Here is a 7,631-nt window from a genome sequence, read left to right as displayed (position 1 = left end):
TCGTTTTATCAGACACTGCACTTTTACCACCTGATGAATGTTTCCCGCGCAAAACGAGATAGAGTCGTCTGCTCCGCTAGACAGCTGCAGACGAGAAGAAAAGGGAATTGGGGGAAAGAATGAGTTTCTTTGTCAACATAAACATGTGTTAATTGTTGATTCAAACCTGTATCTATGCTCTCTAAATTTAGAAATCTGATCTAGATTGCGTCCGAGAAGCGATTTACTCCAGTGACATGTTGTGTTCTGTCACATAGCAACCTTCAGCTTTTACAGTCACAATTCTGTTGTTTTTTTATTTAGTTTCAGTGGTTGAGATATTGATTTTCAAAATGTGTAAAGTAAATATATATATTATATATTATATATATATATATATAATTACGAACATTAGACCAGGGTCTTCTTTTAATTTTTTTTTTTTTATACATGAAAAAAAAAGTGAGTGAAAAAAAATAGCGTTGGGGGGGAGGGTAATAGTGAGAGGCAGGATCGGACTTGTCATATGGGCTTTCGCGCAAATTTCAGATGGGCCGTTACCCAAATGGGCCGGTAGGACCTCAGTAATCATCTTCTTTTTTGAAATCACGTCTGTATTTTATAAAATAAGGGCCGCATGGATGTCACTTAGGCACGTATTAAATTGTTAAAAGTTTTATTGTATTCTCTTACAAAAATGACCCTCTGTGCGACGTGTTTATCTTTTAAAGACGCTACTAGGGCCTACTGATATATTCTAACTTATTCTTCGAGTTAAGTAGGTCACAGGTCTGTACGACGTGGCATAGAGCAATTGTTCTTAACTGCCCACAGGTTGTGACGTGGCATGTCATTTTTTAGGCCTTCCATAATTATTGGTCTCGAGACAATTTTTTGACCAGACAGACTAAGATGATATAATCTCGGTAGTAAGTCGTCAATGTTCTCGGCTGGTTCGATCCAAGGAATGAAAAGGGGAAACAAGAATGATGTCATAAATTCTTTTATTATCTCTGCAAACTATGTTGCCTCCCCTTTTTCCACTGTTATTTACTGAGATTCATTGCTAGTTTGTTGGTCAAGCTAATTTATTACTGGGCTTAACACAAAGCTGTCATGAACTATTTAGAGTTACACCATACATCTTCTTTCCAGGCCATTGATGGAACCAGGCATTGAATCAGCATCACAACTCAACATACAAGTTAAATAACTTTATCATGCAGTACAATGTACAAGTAAGATAATCATGTACCTATTTAAAAATCAAAGCTTTTATTAAGCTGTGCGCTATTATTCTATCACTTTTCTGGACCAAATGAAAAAAAAAGGGGAAGTGGAGACGTGGGTTTCTGGGTGAATGTTACCGTGATCGCTTTTTAAATGTACTAAAAAAAAAACGTGTTCACTCAGGACTCAGGTCTCCTCAAGGGGACTAATTCAACATATACCAACATATCTGTTAAGTATTTCTTCCTCTTGTTCAATGCCAAACAAAACAATAAAATTACCAATAGTTAATTAAGATATTGCTAATTTTTTATTTTATTGATTCTTGTTTTGTCTGGTAGACACATGAAATATTTGTGCAAAATTTAAACTTGATCCAAGATTGGGAGTGGGAGAAATAACGTGTACAAACTTTTTTACCAGACAGAGTGAGTTGATAGAAGCTTTGTTAAATTATTTAATTAAAAAAAAGTTATCCTAGTTCGTACCTCGAGATGACAGACTTGCTTATGGAATAATTGTTAACAGCATTAGTAAAATCATTCAAACTAGAGACACCTCACAACAGAAGACTAAAAAGTAAAGCACTGAACCATATTTTACGTAATACCAAAACTAATAGAATACTCAGAAAGACATAAACATAATGGTACATTTATTTTTCCATGCTACTATGCGTGCACGTAGTCTAGAAGCTCCGCTCTCTTTCTTCCACAATGCTATAGGAGAATGGGAATGGGTTGCCTGAATCAGCCTGGAAATCCAATGGCCTTGATTGACATTTGTCGGACGTAATTATCTTTTCGTCTGTAATCTATAAGATAATAAACAACAACCATTGATTGGACTATTAATAAACTAGATCACATAACAAAACGTTTTGTTCTGTAACACTTTCCTTCAAGTCCACAATCCAATTTTTTCGTTTTCCTCATGCCCGTGTGTATTTTGTATGCTGTCCTGGACGCCCTAGTTGGAGACAGGAAGGTCACATCCGATTTCTCCCTGTCTCGAAAATGCCATTGGAAACCTGGTCAAAGTAAATTTCCTTTAAACATGCACTTTCCTGGATTAGATCTATTCTTTCCCTATTGTGCGTCTATATCTGTATTTATCTAAGTAATCTATATATGTGTATCTATATGTATTATCTACCAATATATTCTGGATGGCCTAGTGGGAAACAAGAAGGTCATATCCGTGTTTTTTTCCCTGTCTTTAAAATGCCGTTGGAAACCTCATCTAAGTAATCTATATAAGTGTATCTATAAGTATTGTCTACCAATATGTGTATATGCAGTTCCTTATATCTTTGCATATACATCTTTACCTGTATCTCTATAACACAACATAATAAATATAAATATATATCCTTACATCATCCAGGTGCATCTATATGACCAATATGTCCATAAGTAAATCTAAATATATTCCTGAATACAGAACTCCACGGTTCATCGTTCGCGGATTAGCTGCTTCGCGATTTGAAGTAACGTCTGTATTTTATAAGATAAGATAACATTCGCGGACATTAAGGGAAAAATGTAAGCAATCCTGAAAGATAGTATTAAACAAGGTTACAAAGACAGTTTGTGTGGAAACACAAACTCAAAATCGGCCCCCGAAGTAAAATGTTTTACATAATTCGGAAAATCCTTCAGAGTTGAAGGTACTTTACTTCCTAGTCCAAACCTCCCGCAGGACGACGGGGGATGGGAACAGGCAGGGTTTGAACCTTCGACCGTCGATAAATCCGAACGACAGTCCAGCACGCAAACCGCACGACCAGTGGTCCACCCAGGTGGGCTTCAATATTTTCAGAAAGAACATCCGAATGAAATTATATCAAAGATAAATGAGAGATAAGAATGGAGAAAGAAGGTTAACAGATCATGTGTAGTGCCCCAATGGTCACGCAGATCAAAGGATAGGTGAAAGTGAATGTTAGATGTGAACCTGGCCTAACTAGTTTCCCTTTCAGACCTTGTGGTCTATAGGACAGATGATGTAAAGCTCATCTGTTTTTGTGGCCTACGGCTAACGAGGGTGTCATGTGACCAGCACACCTACCACCAGCCTTTACTTTTCCCCAATTAATGTCAGGTAACCATTAGATGCGCCCAAAGATCCCGAAATAAAAAATCCCAGTCTTCATCAGAATTCGAAGCCGGGACCTTCGGTTTGAAAGCTTTACCGCTCAGCCACCGCGCCTCTAACCGTGAAAGATGAATAGCCATGATGTTTCATTAAAATTTTATTTTTTATTTTTTTTTTGTTGCTTTTATCAGTACGTTGGGAAGAAAGAATAGTTCACACAAATTTTTATGATTTTGTTTTCGGAATCTTTGTGGTGCATATATTATTCAATGTTGTTGATTTTAAGAATGGAGTATATCTTGTTCATCCTCTAAGTATGGGAGTGGGTGTGTAAAAGAAAACATTTTTTTTTTTTACAAAATTTAAAACTTTGCACAGTTATTCACAAGGCATGAATCAATAAAAAAAAACCCATTTAGTTCATTAATATTTGTTGGATTAATTATTTTGTCTGATTTCGAAATAAGGTGAATAATGCTACTTAACGGGTGATGTGTATATATATAGATGTAGTCCCCTCATTACATTTAATGTTTGATCTCCCACTTCCCATTCTCGTATCAAGTTGCACAATTATTCATAGACGATAACAAGACACGAATCAATCCAAAAATTAACCAGTCATTTAATCATTTAGTACTAATTAATTAATTTTGTTTTATTTAACAGAAAGGGTGATGAAATATATTATCTTCAGGCAAAGGGCAGCAATTTGCGGTTATTTCCCCTTGGATAAGCTTTGGTTCCAATAAGTATTCCTTTTTATTTATTGCTTGTTTTTATTTGTGTACCGTAAAGTAATTTTAGACTAGGTGCCTAAAAATATCATTCGATTATTTTGTGTACATTAAAAAAAAATATTTTTTTTAAATATCAGCCCTACTTAGTCTGAGTGAAATTTACTTAAAGCTAAATCCTTTCCGAGTATTTTTAAATTACATTATTTGTATTTGTAAATAAATGTTTTAGCGTTGTTTTATTTTGTAGTATTGCTATTTTGCTTTTTAGTCTTCTGGTTACAAACAGGGTTTTAAAGGTCTAAATATTTGCTAAATGCATTTAAAAAATATATTTCCTGTACTTTGCGGAAATTTTGTTTTTCGCGGGTGATCCCAGCCCTCATTTCTATACGAGGAATCACTGAATCTGGATGTCTATATATCTATATCTGTTTATTCATATGACGAAAAATATTTGTGACGAATATACATTAATTTTTCTCACATTTTAATATGTTGTATTATTAGTAGGGCTACAAGTCATGTTTGACAGCAATGTATCATTTTGATTCATCGAACAAATCCAGGACTAAAGGAATTCCTTTCTCTTTAAAATCATCTATTTCTCCCAGTCTCCCGTACTGGACTTTAGTAGGTCTTTGTTTTCTATTTCCAACGCGTACTTTTCTGTTTCTTTGTTAGTCCCTGATTTCAAGTAACTTGATACTAGATTTACCTCTTTACTTTTCATTCTTACCAACTCGCGTCCCTCACAGTCTCTCTCTCTCTCTCTCACTCACTCCCAACCTCTCTCTCTCTCTCTCTCTCTCTCTCACTCACTCCCAACCTCTCTCTCTCTCTCTCTCGCTCACTCCCAACCTCTCTCTCTCTCTCTCTCTCTCTCTCTCACTCACTCCCAACCTCTCTCTCTCTCTCTCTCTCTCTCTCTCTCACTCCCAACCTCTCTCTCTCTCTCTCTCTCTCTGTCTCTCTCACTCACTCCCAACCTCTCTCTCTCTCTCTCTCTCTCTCTCTCTCTCTCTCACTCACTCCCAACCTCTCTCTCTCTCTCTCTCTCTCTCTCTCTCTGTCTCTCTCACTCACTCCCAACCTCTCTCTCTCTCTCACACTCACTCCCAACCTCTCTCTCTCTCTCTCACTCACTCCCAACCTCTCTCTCTCTCTCTCTCTCTGTCTCTCTCACTCACTCCCAACCTCTCTCTCTCTCACACTCACTCCCAACCTCTCTCTCTCTCTCTCACTCACTCCCAACCCCTCTCTCTCTCTCTCTCTCTCACTCACTCCCAACCCCTCTCTCTCTCTCTCTCTCTCTCTCTCTCTCTTTCTCTCTCTCTGCCTAGCTTGAAAGTGTTTTGATGTTGACATCTCCAGCTCACAGACATTTGATCCGACTAAGAGACCAAAAATAAAAAAAATCCAAATAACGAAAGACATCGAAACTTACAGAAAAAACAAACAGAAACACTCCTTGAGTTGGTGATGCAATACTAAGAGACGGTCAGTAGTTCCAGGTCGGACGTAATAAATGTTCTGGTAAACGGCATGAACTTTTGAATTTTGTTCCACACGACGCTCTTCTTTCTGTGTTAGATCTGCTGATTCAGCCAAATTGCAATAACTGCATAAAACTTATGTTACTTCCAATAAGACGACTCTAATGGTAATAATCAAAACAGTGGGGAATTAGACAATACTCTCATCTGATTTTTGCTCCTCTTATGTCATGTCCAATCAAACACGCGTTAACTCTTGAGTGAATAGGGCTTAGATGCGGAAATACCTTTTTCTAAAGCATACACTTTAGGCGGTCAGTGTCCAAATTTCTGATGGCCTGAAGCATAGTCTAGGTGGTCAGATCACCTGACCTCAATTAACTCTTCTTTGAACCCTAATAATTAATTACCAAATCAGTTTTAAAAAGTTAATCTAAGGTACGACCACTCCTTAATAGTATATGCATACCTGACTGTATTACTTTAGCTTATTATTACTATTCAGTTTGTTGTTACTGTGTTAAACGCTTTTTTTTTTTTTTATTTGTGAGTTGGTTTTTACTTGAGTGCGCATGTTTTTCCCCCCCAAAAAAAACAGCAACAATATTTTGGAACACAATTTCTGACACCAAAAAAAAAAATTAATACAACTCTGAATGAATAAAGCTTATTAAAACACCCATGTGTGTTTAATTAATTAGCATAACAGGTCGTGTTAACCCAGGTTAAATAGGTCATTATTTTAAGTTGGTGTTGAAATGAAGATATAAGATGGCCAGGTTTCTGTGTGAGTGGCATGAATATTTTGTGGGTTGAATTTAATTTTTAATTCAGATTTCGTGTTTTGCTTGGGAGGTGGGGGGGGTGTAAGTCGGTTGTAGTTTATTTACAATTATCTCAATAAATAGCGAGCTAAAAATAAATCACATGATGCTCTTGCCCAACCAATCAGATTTGTTTTGTAATTCGTCACTTGACGCACGTGTCCAATCAGGTTTTGTTGATTAGTGCTGGAGGAAGCTGTTTTTTTTTTATAGTTCGATTGCTAATAGATGGACTTATGTTACTATTAGATTTGTTTTTTCATCTATGCTATGGCGGAAACACTATAAATAGGTAGCTTTTTGGTGTATCCGGTGTAAAGAATAAAAGAAGTTCTAAAAAATTGTATAATATCAGTGTGCACTCTTTAGCACTGAAGATAGAACTTTTCTAATCACTTCCGTTTGTAGCTCATTTTATTTTTATTTACTTGACAACAGTGAATTTAATTGAGCGTCCTTGACATGTGTTTAGTTTATCGTGAAAATCTCCAATGATTAAACTGACCTGCTCACTAGATATCAATAGAACTGTCGGCTCTCTAACCTCTGACTTTCTTTTATAAGTTTTCAAAAAGAAATGTCTCAAACAGGCATTTTTTTTTCCAAATCTACTCCCTTTCATTATCCACTCTTCTGTTTCAAAACTTGAGTGCTTACGTATCTCGAAATTTCAACCATGCTTTGAGTAAATAACAATAACATTTTCTTAAAGACCCGTTACTAATCAATATACCTATTTCAATAGGACAAATCCAATGTTCTGTAACATTTAGTATGTAGTCCAAATTCTCTAAGCTGAGGGGACTCTTATAAGCGGTGCCCAGTTGGTTGAGGTCAAGTCCGGGACTCAAATCACGAAAAAAAAACAAGATCTATCTATCTATCTATCTATCTATCTATCTATCTATCTATCTATCTATCTATCTATCTATCTATCTATCTATCTATCTGTCCGTCTGTCTGTCTGTCTGTCTCGCCACTTGTCTACAAAGTAATTATGCTATCCTAGAGAAAAAAAAACAACAACAAGTGACAATCAAAACAGATGCAGAAGACGTTGACGTGTGTTATGACGTCACTCACCAAAGAAAAAAAAAAGTACGCGCCCATTTAATACAAAATCAGTCTAGAAAATCCAGTCGACATGTTTTACTGCTAGTAATTTATTTTGAACTAAAGCAATACGAAGCCACAACTGCTTGCAATATTGTTTTGAAATTGTGTTTTGTTTACTTCTTTGATTTCATGCCATCTTCTTGTGAGCACTG

The 7,631-nt window shown here is 36.3% G+C and overlaps 1 protein-coding gene across 5 annotated transcripts in view; it reads left to right on the top strand.

Annotated features, from left to right (window-relative positions):
- The window catches only part of LOC106070128 (two pore potassium channel protein sup-9-like), a 169,141-nt gene that overhangs the window by 70,850 nt on the left and 90,660 nt on the right, over window positions 1-7,631 (top strand). Inside the window, exon 2 of one of the 5 annotated variants that reach the window (XM_056015356.1) lies at window positions 1,135-1,217. The exons of the other annotated variants lie outside the window; for them this stretch is intronic. The gene's annotated coding sequence lies outside the window, so the exon portion shown is untranslated. The remainder of the gene's footprint in view (window positions 1-1,134; window positions 1,218-7,631) is intronic. 5 annotated transcript variants of the gene reach the window in all.

This window comes from Biomphalaria glabrata, chromosome 17, assembly GCF_947242115.1.
Source record: "Biomphalaria glabrata chromosome 17, xgBioGlab47.1, whole genome shotgun sequence".
Classification (NCBI taxonomy): domain Eukaryota; kingdom Metazoa; phylum Mollusca; class Gastropoda; family Planorbidae; genus Biomphalaria; species Biomphalaria glabrata.
The sequence above is the reverse complement of the archived record's forward strand: the minus strand, read 5'-3'. Positions and strand labels throughout refer to the sequence as shown.